This window comes from Dipteris shenzhenensis, unplaced genomic scaffold (assembly GCF_047967505.1).
Source record: "Dipteris shenzhenensis isolate YYH24624 ecotype China unplaced genomic scaffold, Dip_SZ_1.0 scaf0072, whole genome shotgun sequence".
NCBI classification, from domain to species: domain Eukaryota; kingdom Viridiplantae; phylum Streptophyta; class Polypodiopsida; order Gleicheniales; family Dipteridaceae; genus Dipteris; species Dipteris shenzhenensis.
In genome coordinates this window covers 1-19,419 of record NW_028239379.1, presented here as the reverse complement: position 1 = coordinate 19,419, position 19,419 = coordinate 1, and the positions used below count along the sequence as shown (strand labels likewise).

General features: G+C 48.8%; 3 non-coding genes across 3 annotated transcripts; 1 reads left to right on the top strand and 2 right to left on the bottom strand.

Moving 5' to 3' along the window:
• Positions 1 to 6,670: 6,670 nt before the first annotated feature.
• Positions 6,671 to 6,744, bottom strand: TRNAP-UGG (transfer RNA proline (anticodon UGG)). The gene has a single exon. It is a non-coding gene; the product is annotated as a tRNA-Pro (tRNA).
• Positions 6,745 to 7,506: 762 nt separating this feature from the next.
• Positions 7,507 to 7,577, top strand: TRNAG-UCC (transfer RNA glycine (anticodon UCC)). The gene has a single exon. It is a non-coding gene; the product is annotated as a tRNA-Gly (tRNA).
• An 897-nt stretch (positions 7,578 to 8,474) lies between these two features.
• On the bottom strand, positions 8,475 to 8,548 carry TRNAR-UCG (transfer RNA arginine (anticodon UCG)). The gene has a single exon. It is a non-coding gene; the product is annotated as a tRNA-Arg (tRNA).
• Between the last annotated feature and the right edge of the window lie 10,871 nt (positions 8,549 to 19,419).

Below are 19,419 nucleotides of genomic sequence, written 5' to 3'. Positions count from 1 at the left end.
CGGCCTTGGCCTGCATGCCTTACTAGCTCCCGGCAGTTTCCGGGTTGTGTTACAGCCGAGCCAACCTCGTGTTCTTCACGACCAGCTACTCTGCCAAGGTATAAACCAACCAGCTTTTACTCCAACCTGAGCAGGAGTCGATAGCCAATTATGCCTCCTATATCGACCTTTTTAAGAATCGATTCTTAGCAATAAGACTACTGTTTTATCATCTGTGGATAAAATCGTTGATTTCTTCTTAGTAAATGAAACGATGTAGCATTTTCATCCTTGTTAGTTGAACGGTAGGCGGGCACACATGCCGGCTTTCTTCCGAGTCAATGAAACGATGTGGCACTGAAGAGGATTTGAACTTCCCGAGAATGAGAACAGGCTTCTTGGTAAAGCAAGCCATTCTATATACGAAATTTCCGTTGCCGGGGCAGAAAGAAAGAAAAAGCATTGTGAGGGAGGGGAGTGGGCGGAAGACTTTGAGCGTGTGGGCGGGAGGTGCCTTACCCTTCCAACTTTAATCCTTACCTTCCAAAGGGATCTCTAGCTGTAGAAAGTCTTGGCTGGTTCCCCTCATAAACCTGTCCAAATAGGTCATAACCTGCTTCTTTTCACTCGTGCGGGTAAGAAAGAGCAGCCCGTCATTCTCTAGGCTGAGGGGGATACCTATTCTGGCCTGGATCATCTTATCCACTAGGTACATAAGGAGGACCAGCTCATGAGATGCCAATGCTCTAGAGGTTAGCAATCCTTCGTGATAACTGCTCCTGTGCCTGCTGGTAAGGCTTTCCTCCTCCGACCTTCCATAGTAAGGGCCAGTATATCTTATCTCTCTGCTTTTTCTTTCTTTCTCGGGATTTTCGGCTCTCCCTATACCTCTCAATGGGTAGCTGAAGAACTTCGCCGCTTGCAGGGGCTTTTGGCAAGCAAGCAAGCCATTCTATATACGAGATTTCCGGGGGAAGGGAGGGTGAAACTAGTGACTCTCCACCATCAACCAATCAGCAATGAAATGCCCGGGGAAAAACGGTTCCTATCATGGAATCGATTAACAACATCGCCAAGGCTCACGGAGGTGTATCTGTATCTGGTGGGGTGGGGGAACGTACTCGTGAGGGTAATGATCTTTACATGGAAACGAAAGAATCGAAAGTTACTAATGAACAAGATATATCAGAATCGAAGGTGGCTCCAGTTCATGGTCAGATGAATGAACCACCAGGAGCTCGTATGAGAGTCGGTTCAACTGCTCCGACAATGGCTGAATATTCCCGAGATGTCAACAAGCAAGATGTCCTTTTATCCATCGACAACACATTTCGTTTCGTCCAAGCAGGATCAGAAGTTTCTGCTTTATCGGGTAGAATGCCTTCCGCCGTGGGTCATCAACCAACTCCTAGTACAGAAACGGGATCCCCACAAGAAAGAATTACTTCCACCAAGGAAGGATCGACAACTTCTATTCAAGCTGTTTATGTACCTGCAGATGATTCGACTGACCCAGCTCCTGCTACAACATCCGCACACCCAGATGCTACTACTGTGCTTTCGAGAGGACTAGCAGCTAAAGGTATTTATCCGGCTGCGGATCCCTTGGATTCGACTTCAACCACGTCACAACCCTGGATTGTGGGTGAGGAGCATTACGAAACCGCACAAGGGGGAAGGCAGCGGGGAATCGGAGAACAAAATCCGAAAGGCCGCCCGCCGGCGAGGATTCAGTTGGGGAATCCCGTCCCGAGAATTTCACATTCGACAGACCGATGAACCAGGCTATCTCTAAAGGGAAGGTTTGATTCACACTAGGGACATTAATAAGCCTGGATATTTCCCTCGATTGAAAAAGAAGCTATAGGAAAGGCCGGCGTACATCCAACACCTTCCTAACGACAGCCATCCACATACCAACCTTCGGCATCGACCCATACTTCCCATGAAGGACTGGTGGACCTCCGTGACAGTGAATCAGTGGTAGAACTCGGAAGGCCTGAAAGGTTGGGCGAAACGCTTCGCGTTTTCCCGTGGGCTCGGTGGAAAAACCGGCAGTAGACCTCGGCATCCCACCATAATTCCTCAATGAAGGGGGCTGGAGAGTTATCAGCTAAAATCCAGGGGTTTGAAGGGGTCCAGTCGAGTGAAGCACTGGGGCAGTGATCCAGTAGCATAGGGTTGTTGGAGGCAGGCAGGGGCCTTTAACCTCTATAGGCATGAAGAAGAAAAAACCACAACCCTGGATGATTCTTCCTGAAGTTCCAAAGAATGCCCCAACCAGATCGATCTACCCATTTCACGCAATCCGGTCGGTTACGTGTTTTTCATAGCACCCCTCATGTTATGTTACATAAAGATGGATCACCTAAAATCAGTTGAATTCCCAAATTGTGAAAACAACTTTCGCACGATGGCGTCGAGCAGAGCAAATCATCCATCCAGGAAGAACAGGATGTGGTTCTCAAAGAATGCTTTAACACCAGTGTTTCCTTTCCGTACTCCAGTGTTTTTGGGGCATCTCAGTGGTTACACAAAATGGTCAAAACCTTAAAGACTTTAGGATTGTTAGAAATGAATACCTCTTATACGGGTTCCTTAGGAGAGATTAGTTTCTCATGAGTGCTTAAAGAATAGGCAATCGACACTTTCTTTTTCTTAGAAGGGAGTCCCTCATATTCTCATAGCCCTTTTTTTCTAGCTTCCTCTTGTTACATCGCCGCCGTCGCTGCTCTTAACCCTCTCGTAATGTTACGCGGGCAGGGGAGCACTGAAGTGAAATAGCAGGCAGGGGAGCACTATAGTGAGTAGAAATAACGGGCCGGCGAGTATCAAGAGCGGATACGGAAGGGAAGGGGATACGACTTCTGCGTTGTCCATTCGAAATGATCATTTAAGCCTGAGAAATGAGGAATTTCACCAAATCCCGGGCCGGGTGATAGAGGTTCAATGCTTCAACACCCCGAGAAGCATGCTTGGTTTAAAACCAAGCAAGAAAAAGGATCAGAAAAAGGATCAGGATCAGAAAAAGGATCAGAAAAAGGATCCATAGATTGGTTTTCCCCCCAGCACTGATAGCTAAATTGGAGCTACCGGGTTCGAATCCCATTCAGTGCCCTGAAGCATGCATGCACTACACGGAATTCTAGAGATGGAACGATATAGCTCTGGGTCCCACGGAATTGGGTATAATAGAAGGATTAGCTAGGCTTTGCAGGAAGCGGTTCCCTGTAAGCCAATAACGTCTCCTTCGCAACATAGCGATTACTACCACGTATGGCGAGGTTAGAGATCTCCCTCTCCGTACCAATACGAAGCATATGGCCCGCCCCTGCCCTCTTGTGAGGAAAAACAGGAGACTAGTTTAAATGGTAGAACAATGGTCTTTGGATAAAAGACCAAAGGTTAAGGGTTCGAATCCCTCTCCCGTAAACTCTAGTCGTTACCTGCAAAGCTTTTTTCGCCCTGCTTCCGCCCACATCTGGCTGGGTGGGTCACCACGCGGAGCGTTGGGAGCCCGCATCCGTTAGTAATGAGCCCGTTTCTACGTCTCCGGGCTCGCTACCGGATTCGGTAGCCTCGGATTCGTAGGCTCAGGGCGATGCGACAAACCTCGTACAGACATCTCAGAAACAGCCCCAACTTACCTGGCCCCGCTGCCCGCCCCTTCAAGTTAACCAAAACCCTACGCCCCTGCACCGTTGAGTGGAATTGTGTAGAGCCCGGGCCAGCTGCTACTCATTATCCTTATTATTAGTCCTCCCACTATATATTATCCCAAATCCCGTGCTCCGCACATTCCCTTTTTCCTTGCCCTAACCCTTTCCCATTCAACCATAATTCTCTGCTGTTATTGGCATTAAAGCCGAGAAAGCTAGGTAATTTCGTATATAATGTGATGCCTGTTTGAGCCTCCCCCGCCTGTACCTCTGGAAGAGGGGGGAGGTAGCTTTAATTGATTATGCGGAAGCACAAACGTCTACTCGTTGTGGAATCTGAGGTGTAAGGTCAAAGTCTGGATTTCATAATCCCCGTTAAAAACAAATACAAATGAATCCACGAATCAATGTTCACAGATTTCTTCATTTTAGTTCTTGTCATGACACTCCATTTGGTTTTTCTCAGCTTCGCTGAAAGGCTGAGAAAGATATTGAATTGAATGCGGCTTTCGCTCCACCATCCAGATAAAGACTTGACCTTTTTTTTGACCTCAAGAGCTGCTGATACGGGGGGAATCTTCGCCCACCTCCAGCCCTCCATCTAGCCTTTCTGTATAGCTTTTACCAGGTCTTTCATATACCCCGACTAGTCGTGATCCACTGACCGATACTCTCCATACCCGAGACCCTGCTGCCAGATACCCCGAAATACAGCTATCTCTCAACCCATTCCGCCTATCCTATTCGAACTACTTCTAGATAAGATAAAGACTTGACCAAGAGCTTTCCAGCAAGCATCTTTCCCAGGCATCTCTCAGACGTAAACCATTACAGTGACCTTATCTCGATTCCCATACGATTGCCAGCAGATATATGAAGTTAGATTCTAATGATAGCATTTCTAGGCCCTTGGGTTGGCTTCTTCGAGGGCCCTTCGGGCGAGGGTTCTTGCTCCGAGCCCCTAACTGTGGATTCTCACGTAGGGGTTTCTCATCCGCGAGAGATCAGAGCACTTGCGATCATCTCTATTCTACTGGAGGTTTAATGAGGGTGCAACCATCATCAATGAAGGGACGAACCCGCACCACACACGAGGAGCTGCCGAGGAGCTGCCAAGCCCTGTGGCGACCCTTCAACCCGGGACTCGATCCGAAATATCAATTCAACAAATCAGTGTGAAAGATAGACTGGTCCATCACTGATCTTGTAGCTGACTGGATCTCCAACAGAAAATAAAGCTTCACGAAGGAAGAGGCCCTTTTCGTATTCTTGGTTATCTATCTCTGTGCTCTGTGTTCCTTTCGAGAAGTGATCTTGGTTTTGTTGGTTCTCTGCGTCCTTTCTGTTCTTGAAGTTATCCATAATTTTCCTCTCTTCGAATTCGGAGCTGGAATTCTTTTCTCCAATAAGCATCGTATATTACGCCGAATACGGAATCGCTCTGAATTATGCCCAGATTGCGTTGGTGTCACGAAAAGATCAAATCTTTTCCCGTTTCCCGAGTCGTTGGTAAGCCCTCTTGGCTTCATGAAGCCGAAGGCAGGATGTGTCCGTCCAGCGAAGGCATCTTCAGGGTGCCGGAAGGTCGGAACCCTTCACCAACCCCTTACTATTGGGTCGGTCAACCAAGGGTAAAGCCAATCCTGCTGACTATTGAATTGGTTAATCAACGGGAAAGCGAAAGGCCGATCAGAAACAGCACACGGGAAGGGAATCAATGTACCCTGATAGTGCCTCGAATCCAGACACTACCTATATAGGAGATAGCCCTTTGCCAGCTAACGTCGTGCAAACCGGCCGGCAGAGTCGTGTTCAGAAAAAATCGAAGATGCGTTGAGAGGACGGCCGCCTCTTTAACTGTTTTTCGAAATCAAACACTTTAACACGCACGTTGCCAGGGAAGGGGAACATGGAGGGGGAAAAGCAATGATGCTCTACTTGGCCCTTTCTATCTGATAGAAACGGGGTTCAGCGGGGGGGTATCTCCTCATCCGTTTTATCCATGGTGCATCGGATGCTGCTGACTCTCATGTCTGTCCGACATGCCATACCGGTACATCTGTCCGAATGGGCTTGGACCATGCCTCATCTCTTGCACCCGAAAACCCGACTCCTTGTATTCCGTAGCACCCGCCTTTCTTTCTAATAGAGAGGCTAGTAGCAAACAGGGACTGAAGGATTCCGACCCGCCACCAGAAAGGGCAGGGAGCCTAGCGGGTTCCCGCGGGAACTAGCCTTCAAAGACAATGTCCGGCCGTCCAAGAAGCCTGTTAGAGATTTCCCAAGAAGCAGCACTAAATGCCGGAGAGGTAGCACACATACTAAGACTCTGACATCATGCGTTGGTTCTTCCGCGGGAAGGCACAACAATAGCCGAGGGAAAGGGTGGAGGTATGAGCCAGCAGCGGAATACGACACTAAAGGATCGATCTCTTGCGCTTTCGGGCTGACTTCGATGTGCGGTTGAAGAAGCCAGGGACGGAGTTCACTCGACCCGAAACTTCTGGGGAGAGGGGTAGCAGAAGTATTTACTGGTTCTCCAGGGAAATATGTTAGTTTAACAGAAACCACTAAGCTAAGGGATTTCAAATGATTCTTCCTGGGGAATTGGATAATCTCCCGCGCAACATCGATGAAGCCACCACAAAGGCTGCAACCTTACAAGTGGAGGGTCAATGAAAGGGATGGTACTGAATCTTCGTGTAATGGCTCCTAATCGAACTGTTCGGAATTCTGAGGTTCGAGAAATCGTCCCATCTACGAGTAGTGGCCAGGTTGGCATATGGCCCAATCACGCTCCACTTCCTACAGCTTTGGATATGGGAGTCCCGAAGGTACGTCACGATGGAAAGTGGTCCGCAATGGCGTTGATGGGTGGTTTCGCCATGGTAGACAGTAATCAGGTAACAACAAAGGAAAAGAATGGTGGAAAACCCACTTCTTGAGCATTTATCCCGTCTGTAGTAGCTGGGAGATTCCCACGAGTGAAAAGGGGACGGAGCGAAATGTTACCTGCCCAATGGCGGCAGTAATCGAGGTGACAGGATTCGAACCTATGGCCCTCTGTACCCAAAACAGATGCGCTACCAGACTGCGCTACACCTCGTGGGCCATCCCCAGTAATGGTTGAAGGCCGGCTACAGCGATCGATTGGCACTTGGCACCCGATCTCTTATCACTCAATCTCAGGAAAGGAAAAGGGCCATTTGCCTAAAAATTCTTATGTCCCTGCATGCAAGTCGCACGGCCTAGCTTTGTCTTTCGACCGAGATTGGACTGTACGTCTTTCTCACCTTTCATTCAGGGTCAACGTTGGGCCACAAGTGAAGTGCCATGGAATGGTGCAATATTCGAATTTCGATCTCTTCGCGGAAAGAGCGAAATGACGCATTAGCACGAGATGGGCTGATTAATATTAGGCCTACCAACGTGCCTTCTAAGCCCGTGAGGGCAGCCGGGATTTGTCAGAATTTGGAATTTTGTGTTGTTTGAAAAGATTTTACCCCTTCGTTTTTCAGATAAATCACGCTGTCGTTATATATACGTAACTCCTTTTCCAATTGTGGTGATTCGGGGGACCCCATCAAGCCAAGCGTAGCGCGGCAGGTCAATAATTTTTCCATTCCGAATTCTTGTTGGTTTGGCTTGATTGCTCTTGAATCGGAGAGATACGAACGGGAAGTTTTCATCGATAGCGTTCCATGAATTATCGTATATGAAATGAATTGAACACGAATGATCCATCACTCACATTCTACTAGGTGCTTGAGCGGGGCAAAGTCTTTGCGCATGGAAGGCCAAGCCCGCGCCTCGGCCGATTCGTATTATAGGAATGATCTCTTTATAACACCCCGGGAACGAAACTTAGGCGGATATAGATTAACGGTAGATTATCTGCCTTCCAAGCAGAGGATATGGGTTCGATTCCCGTTATCCGCAACTGACAGGTAGGACAAGGGATGGCTACAGGTCATGGCTACGGGAAAACCAAAGGTGCCATTTATTTGAAAAATCTCGTATATAGAACAAACACAAATTAAACCTAATGGTTGGTCATTGTCCTAGCAACCTGGAAGAACACTTCGAAAAAGAAAGCGCTACGTTTTCAAAACTTCGAGCAGTGGGAACAAGTGTGCGAGGGATAACTTCTGACCCGGTATTGTCATTTCTAATATCACTGATTTCTCCAGTGATAGCGGCATACGGTTGGCGGTATACCATTAGGAAGTTCTTCGATGCTTACGACCCTCGTGCAGGGGGTTTCAGCAAGTGACACTCAAGTTGGAGGTGGGGATGCCGAAGGGCTTTAAGTTCGAAACTGATGGGGGGTTAGTGGAGGGAAACGACCGGACCCTCCCTAGCAACTGCCATAGGTTGGTTACCTTAGGGACTCTCCCTAGCGTACTCGCTAACTGACTGGCTTTCGTAGCACTGGACCGGCTAGGCTACCGAGACTCTCGCTAGCACTGGACCTGATAGGCTTACCGGGACTCTCGCTACACTGCTGTAGGTTAGGGACGGAAGGAGCCCACCAACGCTGCTACTGATTGGTTACGGAGCGGACTCTCCCGGCACTGCTATTGGTTACGCCGGGAAAAGAGTTAGCTAATTCGCTTATTTGGCTAAAAACAAGTTCGGAAGCGAGCGGAAGCGAGCGATTAGCGTGGTGAGATTGAGGTTTCCCTTATTTATAAGGTTATCAATGTGGTTGTGATGAAAAGTTTCCGATATTCCGTCGGCAAGGGCGAAGGGTAAAAAGGCGCGCTAAGCGCATTTTTCGACTTTTATTGTTGGCAAATACAACACAAGGATTGAGCCGGAAAGGGGAACGGAGTGTGCACCGAAGAGGACTCGAACCTCTAACCACCTGGTTCGAAGCCAGGTACTCTATCCGATTGAGCTATCGGTGCGGGGGGGGGTGACCCGCGAGGGCCACCCGTGAAAATAATCAATTAATGGAGAACAAGAAACAAGCGGAAATCTTTGATAATAACTAACAAGAGGATTCTAAGGAGAATCAAGATCCGATTTCGTGTGACTTCATGGTGAACATGATCTGCCAGAATCTCTTCCATTCCCGCATGAATATACCGAAATAACATAAGATTTAGCAAAAGCAGAGTTGGAACATTGGTTATAAGAAGAATTGGGACTAAACGAGCTGCAGTACTTCTTTGAGCAGGCCAATAATTTAAGGTTCCTCTGTGAGCTTTCGTTGCCTTTATATTAGAAGCATTTGTTCTGTAATAATGCCATAAACCCCTTAGGATCAAGGAAAGTAGCAAACTGATGACTAAATAGAGATAAATAGGGGCAAATTCATAAATAGGAGGAAAATAAAAAAGAAACACATTTGGCTCGAAATAATCCCATATTCGCACGTCCAACCCCAGGTTTACCTTTTCGGTGATCTCGGTTACGGTGAGTTCCCACTTGATCCCAACTCGTGTCAATAGGGGCAGGATAGGCTGAAGGCCTCGGCGTGAATTTGGAAGCGGGGTTTGCCACAGGGGGGCGAGAGCCCAGTCTATAGCTTCCATCAACTCATCGAACGGCGGTCCGAATTGCACCAAAGGCCTCGCTACCGATTGCATATCCGGCAGGGTGGCGTCACGGATAACAAAAAGGGTTTCCGAGAGCTCACTGAGATCGCCTGGCCCCGGGCGGCCGGGGAAGTTTCTTAGCGTGCCCATGTGTTCGGCGAAGTCGTCCTGTAGAATCCTCAATTTTCCCTTGATACTCGTCGCCATTTGCTCTGTAATCATTCTTCCGTTTCCAGGCATGTCTTGTGGTGTTGGTTATTAAAGCTGGGGATATTCATGGCAGTTTAAGGCTATCCCGGAATCGAACCCGTGGAATGGTGCCGAGGGAAAGTCGATGGTGTGCCAACATGATTCAACCGTTCAACTTGCCGGGGAGTGCGAGCCAACGCTCCCCCAACAGATACGATAGTGCGAGCCCAACTTCTTGGTGGGTGCGGCGAGCCTTTGCCGCATCCACTAGAATACGCAATTCCGAAATTCCTTCCCGGAATCGATGCCTTTCCGCGGTGGGTACGCCAAAGAAAGCAAGATTGAATTTCCATTCCTTGGACAATTCTCAGTGGATTTGCACTCCATGGTCCAATTGCGGATTCTATATACGAAATTTCCATTCTCAGTGGATTTGCACGTGGCTCCCTAAAGGAAAGTGCCCACTTCTGCCCGGCCAAAGTAATCTGCCGTCCTTCCTTCCCTCCCTTCCGAATTGGCTAATATCCTGTAGGGTAGCAGACATTAGGTGAGGTGTAGCGCCGGTTCGCTCTCCCTAACGGGATAAGATCATGCGATTCGGAAGACTTCACATGCCCTTGGAGACCTTCACATGCCTAGCCCCAGCCCGAACTTGCCCTGACCTGTATGCCGGAAACCCCTAGGCTCTACTACCAATGCGGTTCCCATGTAGCAGGTGTTGGATACATAGGGGTACTGGATATCTTGGTGGGCTGCCGGAAATCGATCTGTGCGACGGAACGCACGTCGTTCTGGAAGTGGAATGGCTTAGTCCTCTAGCTAATCACGATCACGACGTGCCTGAATATCCTTCTCTGCTTTTGCCAGTAAGAATTTCTCATACCAGCCGACTTCAAGGACCGGCCCTGTGCCACCAGGCTTGCCTAACGAAAGAGGGCTAGCGTAGCTCCGGATTCCCAGTTCCCACTTGCCTGCTTGCGGGAAAGTGCCGGTCATCCATCTACAAAATTTCGTATTATTAAACAACTCGGATCAATCCTTGCTGAACTGCCTTCACCGCCCTTGCCTTAGGGCCCGGGATCCCATTAGCGCGCTTGCACGCTCGCTTCGCTCGCTAACTAATTGATCACCAACCGGAACCGAAAATGCGAAATTTTACGAATACTTACTATAGGCCGAGCAACAACAATGCATTATGGTGCTCCTCTTTCGCCACCCTAGCCGGGTTAGTGGTGGTTCCTTCAGGTGATGAGCCTCTTCACTTCAGTGGCCTTGGCTCGGCAAAGCTCAGTTGCGTGGGAGAGGAGTGATAGGAGGAAGTGAGACCTTTGCTTGGGCCTGAGAAGGCTGGGCTGGGGTAGAATAAAGCTCCCTCTGAAGGTACATCCCTGGCTCGGGTAATCCGTTCCGCAAGGGAAGATACCTCTCCTTCCGTTGGTAAGGATTTCTCAGGCCAGGGAGCCTTGGTTTGGGCTTTCCCGTCCCGTCCCTACCAGAACTAGGGCTTTCTCTACCGCTTTCCCCTACCAATATCAATATTTTTCCCTAGGGCCCGGCGTCGAGAAGTGGCCCCCCTGACGGGATAGATTGATTGGGAAATCGATCGGCTGAAAGCCTAACGTTCGCGGTTCGAATCCGCATCTCGTCCTATTGGGCCGCCCTGGCTGGTATTTCCACCCTGCCAAAGTTAGTTTTGCCTTTCCTGCTGCAAGAAGCATTCCATTCCCAATAGATTTTGATATTGGTTGGCCCCGCCTGGCCATAACATTTCTTCGTGAAATCCCGGGGAGCAGGGCGGAGCCGGCCACCAAGAAGCTTGGGTAAGCGAGTTCCCGCGAAAACGCTAGCCAGAGAAGAAGGGAATGGCAGCCACGTGTTAGGGAGGGGAATGGATGCGGCTTGCCATTTTCCCAATTTCCCTGTAAGCCAATAACGCCTCCTTCGCAATTTTCCTTCGTTAGAGCGATTTTCCTTGTTGCAATTTGGCTTCGAGCTTTTTAAAGGGAGTGGGGGATTTATGTTGCCCCCATCTCAAGGTTTCAGTTTCGCCTATTTGTTTGTTCCTCGCTTGCTCTCGCTCTCTTCCATCTCTGTCCTCTCTCATCTGGGCTTCCCGGGGGAACACACGCGGAGGTGCCCTAGCGCTTTGGCTCCCCCAACGCCCTATTGAACTTGTTGCCTCTAGCTTTCCTGCCTCGTTTCATCCGTTACCCCTTGCTTTGGATGGTGGTTGTGGCTTCCCTAAGAACCATCTCTGCCCTGTGGCCATTTCGCGCCTTCCCGGGTCGAATCCTTGCACCTCCCATCTGTGCTAGGGGTGCTCCCTTCTCATCCTCTGAACTTTTCAAGGGCTTTCTCCCCGGAAAATTGGGTTTAGGGCTAGCAGTTCCGCGTGGCTGGTTTTTTGCTGTTTCTACAAGAACCGGGAGCTCATTTCCTAGGAACTGTGTTTCCGTCGGAGAAAGCGTTTCCTGAATGGGCGTTTGCGGAACCCCCTTGGGGGCGGGGTCCCCGCCCCAACCCCCCAAGTCCCTCCTTCGGAACTGGGGGGCCCCCTAGGCCATTCTATGAACCATGAGCCACTGAGATCACAACCGGCGAGCATTGCATTAATGATTACAATTCAATCTATCCCCTATTTCTTATTGGATTTGTCCGCCTCAACAGAAATCGCGTCTGCATCGTTCGGAGAGAATTATATAATAGGAGGCCCGAATTGATGAAGAAAAATTCGATGAACCCGCCCATCTTTCGTTCCGCTTCCCTGGCAACATGTTTTTTCGAGGGTCCAATAAAGAAAACAACAGGATTTGCAAAACCTTTCGCATTGGAAATTTCGTATAAAGAAAACAAACCCATGCGAAATGACAACAACAAAGGTTGGTGCCGTACTTGGTGCGTGTGGACTGCTTCCCTTGGTGTTGACAGCTCAGGCTCGAGGGAGTAAGTAATGTTGTTCCTGCTTGGCTCAAGGTACGCCTAAGTGCTTGTGCTTGGTACGAAGTCTCTTCGAGAATCCAGTCTTTCTTTTTACCGGAACCAGTATCTCTACCCGCGGAAAGAGAAGGAAGCGGAAGGGAAAGGTCGAGTGCCAGAAATTCAACGTGAAAGAGTTTCGTATATAGATGCTTCAGTTCCACGGAGTCATCCAAATAGTCCCTTTCGTCTAGAGGTTAGGACATCGTCTTTTCATGTCGAAGACACGGGTTCGATTCCCGTAGGGGATAACTGAAATGGAGAGGGAAGGGCAGCGGGCAAAAGCGAAGGAGCCTGCATCCTTGAGCCCCAGCCAAAGAGCTTTATCCCCTTAGGGGAGGTTCGGTGAGGCTGAAGCTAACACGAACCGATTAAAAAGAAACTTGAGAGTGCTTCTGTGGAAGAATAATAATAATAATAATTCAAGTTCGCGCTTTCCGCTTCGATCCTAACGAATTCAATCGATTCGGAAATTCGAGATCAATCGCGCGGGATAGAGTAATCGGCTAACTCGTTAGGCTCATGACCTAAACATGCAGGTTCGAACCCTGCTCCCGCACCCCCTGGTATCGTGGCCCTGATTCAAAATCCAAACATTCCCATCATGTATTGTTTTGGAAAACTACGAGGAGCGGCTCCCATGGCCTTAGCGGGAGCCGCAGTTGGTATTGGAAACGCATCTAGTCCTCCGACAACGAAACGCTTTGAAATGAAATCTTCTGTTAATAATTGTGACGGGAAACGCATTTATGATAAGCTTAAAGTCAACGGGCCCTTCCTACATTCCCAAGAGTATAAATGCCGTCATAACGGCGTGTATATCTTATGGCCCGCCACGTGTAAAAAGTCTAGTCGCACCAACCTGAACCCCCAGAGCCCCCACAATCTTTCCCCCCTTAGCGGCGTAACGCATCTAGCAATGCTCAAGCATAGAGAGCTAACCGGCCAAAAGCCTAGCTTTCCTTTATTAGGGAAATGGTGAACGAGCAGGCCCCTGTGATTGAACGGTTTGGAAATGTCCCGGACGCTCGTTACATTCTGCGTAATGATTGGAATAACTTTAATGAAGTGGCTGTACGGGGGGTGCCCTTAGGAGGGAGAGGCGTTCTCCCAGGCGGTAACCGCCCTGAAAGTGGGAGAAGATTGGGCAGATCTCCTACTCAACGCAGTAGTTCGGTCTTCTCAGTCTTCGACGGACAGGCCCGAAATAATTAGTTGGGCGAAGCAAATATTCAGGCAAAGAATTGCCTTTAAAGCCCAAGTGCTGTGTCCCGCGCTCGCGGATCTGATTGCAGTCGGATGCCTGGGCGAAGCCCTCAACAATACGCCACCGCGGGGGGGACACCCTGCCAGCGTTCGCGCAAAACGTAATTGCGGAAACAAAAGGCATAACCCCCTCCTTCATTACTTCTTACCACTCAGGGCAGATAGCCGAGTATGTGAGCCGGCTGGCATACTCCCACGGAAGATTACTTTCGTTGCTTGGCACAGACGCGGGGGTACTATACTCAATCCGTCCCGCAACGGCAGATGCCGTTGCCGCGACTTTCGCGATGCTCACCCAAGATGAGGCTCAAGAGAGGGCGGATCTCGAGGGGCTGAGGGCTTTTGCAGCTAGGCGTAGGAGCGCCATGCAGCCGGCCGATTCGGGCACAGGGGGGGAGGGTGCTTCTTCGGTTAGCGAACAGCCCTACGCGGTTTTACGTCTTCTCCTCGGAGTTGCCGCAGCTGTTCTCCGGCACCATGACTCCCTTCTTCCTATTGGGATTGCCCTGGGAATTATCTTTATTTTACTTAGACTGTGGCGGCGCGTTGGGGCCTTCCCAAGGCTCAAGAATGTTTGTTTCCATCTGAAAAATGCATTGAGAAATAATAGGTTCGGAAAGGACTCAATGTGATCATTTAAGCTTGAGAAATGAGGAATTTCACCAAATCCCGGGCCGGGTGATAGAGGTTCAATGCTTCAACACCCCGAGAAGCATGCTTGGTTTAAAACCAAGCGCCCCACCCCTTGAAAAATCTTGATTTTGAGAAGGCAACGTATTAGCATTCGGAGTACTATCCTGCGGCATATCATCATCTTCCAAGTATTCACTCCCCTCAGTGCCCACAATGTATTGAATCAGCCCAGGATTTTCAGGAAACTCTATCTCGTCTGGGGGAATATCTGGGCTATTCGTTGGGCTCCTAAACATCCATCTCATGCTTATTAGGTAAGCTATATGGCTTAACAAAACATTAAACCTCATATCAATCCCATCAATCCTCTCATGAATATGCGAAAGGTCCTGTGCTATACCTCTAACTCCTGCTAAAGCATTTCTAGTCATCTCACCAACAATCGCAACATCGGAGAGAATCTCCGCATTAGTTAAATTTCTTTCGAGTGATCTTTGAACGTATATACGAACTGTCATAACTACTCAATCACGTGTTTCAGGTTTGGGTATAGCAGGACTTGAACCTGCATCACGACAAGCCTGTCGAGTTACCACCCTTGCTCGATCCTGCATTTGAAGCTATTACATATATATATTCTATAAACCTTCAAGAAAATCTTTTCATATGTCTACTTCTCCGTAGTAGTACTAATAAACGTCGATCAAGGGGTTGCGGGAAGGGAAGAAAGCTTGTCAGATTCGGCCGGTTAGATGCCACGAATAACTGGATCGCGAATAACGGAATAACTGGATTAACCACTAACACACGGCAAGCAAGATTCAAGGGCCAAGGAACCACGCCTCTACGACCCGCTTCCACGAGATTATTTCTCTCCCTCCACCCGCATAAACTGATCCAACTAAACGTTTAGGATCTCCAACGGATGAGTAAAGGATGGCTGACTGAGGGATGACGGCTGGAGCCAAGAGGAAGGGCATTTCATTTGCTGCTGCTGGAAGGTGTTGGGCGGGCACCTACGCGATTGCAACCCAATATCTCCGCAAATGAGCCCACGTATCACACCTTCATAAAATTAGAAGGTCGAGACGGGATTGTGAGAGAGAAGTTCATCGCACGGGACGATGGTTTCTACAAATACCAGACGGAAACCAGTCCATTAGCCAGAACCTTCGAGGTTGGGGATAAAGAAACCTGCACGCAGGCAGGATTTTGGACGAGAGAATCCACCCGGCGCTAGGGCGAATCTCAACCGCCGGAGGAATAAGAGATGTAATTAATTACATATGGATAAATACCAGTGAGTGAGTGGGGAAGATGTAATTGCGTATATGAATACTGAAGCAGCTTTTCAGGGTTTTGGAAAGGCCGAACTCAGGAAGGAGACGCTTCGCCTTCAACAAATCTATTGGCTCTATTACTTGAAAGAGCTGGCAGTGGGCTTATAGTTTAATTGGTTGAAACGTACCGCTCATAACGGTAATATTGTAGGTTCGAGCCCTACTAAGCCTATTTACTTGCTATATCCAACCCGCCAGTCCTTCGCTTCGCTGCGCTCAGCAAAGGTTTAACCTTTGAGCTCGTTCTTCGAGCCTTGCTTTTTTTCCCCGGTTACCGCCGCATGGAGTATAGCCAAGTGGTAAGGCATCGGTTTTTGATACCGACATGCAAAGGTTCGAATCCTTTTACTCCAGGATTCCAAAGCAATCAAAGCCGATCTCAGCACAGCAGGTAAAAGCCAATCCATAGAGCTAATCGAGGGAGATGCATTTCATTACTTTTCCAAGACCTTCAAACAAAGGTGACAGCTTATCCGAGACTTGGTGACACGATTCAATATTTAGTATAAGACTCGGTGACAGCTACCTGAGGCTTGGTGACAGTTTATCCAAATCTTGGTGACAGTTCGGAGGAAACTTGGTGACACTGTTACGAAGGTTAGTGAGTCAGTAATTCACCATCGTTTATGACTTGGCTGGCCGGAGTGAACTAAAGGCCGCCGAAAGCCTCGTGGCTTTGCTTTGCCGCCTTCCCTGAAGTCTGAAGTACTCTGCCCCAACCAACCCATCCTTTTTGTTTGGAAAATCCGTAAGTCGAACTAAGTCAATTTGCGGGTCATGAAATGACCCATTCCAAGGGTTCTTGGGAAGCTGCTTTCGATAAGCCAACCCGGATGAAATTGACCCGAAGGAAGACCTTTTACCATCCTATTTCTAGAAGACCGATCTCTATTTCTCAATCATTTCCTCTTTATAAAGCGTTTTCTAACAAAGTTCCGAGCTTCGTTCCTATGATTGCTAATTGGCCTGGGAAGTTTCTTCCATTGGCTCACAGGTTTACTCTCGCTTCACTGCCTGCTACTGGCTGGACTGCAACGTTTATCGCTACAGCTCGCCACAGGCTAAGGATGGAGGCAAAGCCCACTAACGAATCCTTGATCGCTGTAGCTGCTTGACAAAGACACGAATTTCAAGAAACGGAGGCTCCCGCTGAACAACGGCCAGGCTCCAGCCCGAGGCGGCTATCGCTGCATGACGGAACAGGCTCCCGCCCCGAGGCTCTCGCTTAGGCACACTCGCCTTTTCTTTGGCTTGCCGAACTCTCGCCCTGATGATCGCTCGGCGTCCTCGCTTGCCGATCGCTCGGCGTCCTCGCTTGCCTTTTACACCATTTCCCACATCGCCAGGGATCGCTCGCAAAGCTCGCTTGCTAAGGGTGATTGTCCCTAGAGACTGGCTATTCATTGGACTGCTTACTATCGATAGACACCGGACAGCTGGCTATCGACTGGGACTTGCTATTGATTGACGGCTGCTTACTATCGATTGACACTGGCTACTGGGAAGTGGGATTTCCGAAGGCGGCCCTTAGCACTTTCCAAAGCCGTTCCTCCCCGTGTACATATAGTTGTCCAATCCTGGAATCAGCTGTCCAACCGTTTAAAAGATTGATTCGTGAATTCCGTTCAGTTAGTGATTCCCCGCCTGGGCTGAATAATCAATAAAGGAAGCTGGAAATTTCAGTGAATAGAATGCCTGGGGAATGCCAACAACTATGAGGGGGGAGCAAAGCGATGAAGGTATTTTCTAGCCATTAAATGACTTGAGGAAGGGGGCCCCGGCGAGCTTCATGCTTCACTATCATAATTCAACAAATATTTCGGATTATGCAACGAAGAAAATCAAATATTAGGAATTCAGATTCACGATGCCTCCCCCATATTTATTGATCGTAAGCCAAACCACCTTAACACGTAGACTCTACCTAGCCAATGTCTGCTAACAAACCCCCTGATCTGTAGCCTTTACCCGGGAATCCTTATAATACGAGTGAACCATCAAAGGCATGCGAACCAGCCGGATAACGGAAGTAAGTTCTTTGCTTTAGCTCATCAGAGATTAGCCCGGGTTTTGCCCTTTCATAACCGGTCGCTTCGCTTGTCATATATGCGTATCTCTGTACTGGATCAATAAGCGGAAGCATCTTTCGCCCCAGTGCTATGGCTCTGTGGCCCTGCTCCTATCTACTCGTTTATTTGTTCCAGCTCCTGTGATCGTTCATTCGCATTCCCAGTCGCTTTCATTTCATCAGCTCCTACTCGTGGATAAACGGATCCCGGGTGAGGGTGAGACTGTTTTCTCATCCGATGTTTCTGTACACGTGACGACTGATGGCAGACCCTCTATCTCGTTGAGTTTTTGCTAACGTAACGAAGCATTCGAGGTACCTTTCACCACTCTGCAGCGGGGAAGACCCCAACCCTTTTTCCCTTACCGGCGCATCCCTTTCCTTTCTGAAGTCCTTCCCTTCAAGCGTTTCATTTTATCGTTCGAAGAAATCAATGATTTAGACCACGAATGATAGATCTATCGTGGTACCGTTTGAGAAAATCGATTTTAGATCAGTAGAATGGCCAGAAATGGCAGCAAGTACTGTTCAATTGAAACACATTTTGAAAATACTTTTTCAATCCGTCCTACATCAGGAGAAATCGGTCTCACAGCAGGAGGATTCAAAGAAAAAAGAAGCGCCAAATCCCTCCAATATAGCGGTACTACCTCCTCAAGATCCCCCTCAAGATGCCTGGTATATAAAATGCATGTTGTGGGCTGGTGTGGCCATAGTTACAGGTGTGGTACTGTACATCGTGCATTTCTGTACCCACGAAAGCACCCGCTGGCAGGGTGCCGAAGGGGGCTGTGCGCCTTGCACCCTGGCGGAAAGGCCGTATTCATTGGGCTGTGCCCTGATCCGCTCTGTCTCTGTCTCCCACCCATACCCGTTTTGCTTTGAGAAGGTCTCCCCGGCTAAAGGAGAACCCGGGAGCATCCCGGAGTCAGATCATTGTCTTGCTCGTGCTATTTGGTGAAGCGGGCCAATCCTTATGCCAAACGTTTAGATCGAGTATGCATTACGGTGAAAGCCCGGGGCTTAGCCTTTAGGTGAAAGCTCTCTCTTTGGGACTCATCCTTAGGTGCAAGCTCCGAAGCCCATCCGTTCCCCGCAGAAGTGGCCTTCAGCCGGAGTCAAGGAAAAAGGACCCAGAACCCACAAGAATGCGGGAAGGATCTTCCTAAGGGAAGAAGGATGGGAGACACCTGAAGAGCCAGAGAGCGGATCGCGGGAGGCAAAAGCTGCGAAGGAAAGCCCGAGCCCGCATCTTGCTAGTTTCCGGGCGGGCATTCGAGCGGTTGATTTTCTTTTCTTCCGAAATTCTTGATTCTTCCCGAATCTTCCTGACTGTAATTCAGTGGGTCCCAGATCGTACGTATACCGACTCGTTTGAGACAATTATAAGCCCTAGCAGGCAATTCTAGTTGATCAATGAATGTATGTTTAAGCACAAATTCCCGCGTCGATTCATCCATATCGTCCGGAGGAGAAGAAAAGTCCGTCGAATTGGAAGAATCCTCGCCACCTTCAGTGGAAGAAGTATTCTTTTCCCCCATATGTGGAAAAGGAATGAATAAATTTATCGGATTTCTAGAAGCTTCGCAAGGTGCCTCATTCGGAGTCAAACCACCATTGGTCCGTATCTCAATGAATGGTATTTCTTGTATCTCTCTACCATTCCCAAATAGGTGAACGCTATGATTTACATTTCAAACAGACATAGATGCGGCGGAAATTCCCCATTTTCACACAGCTTCGGATCCTCTACACAATACCCACGA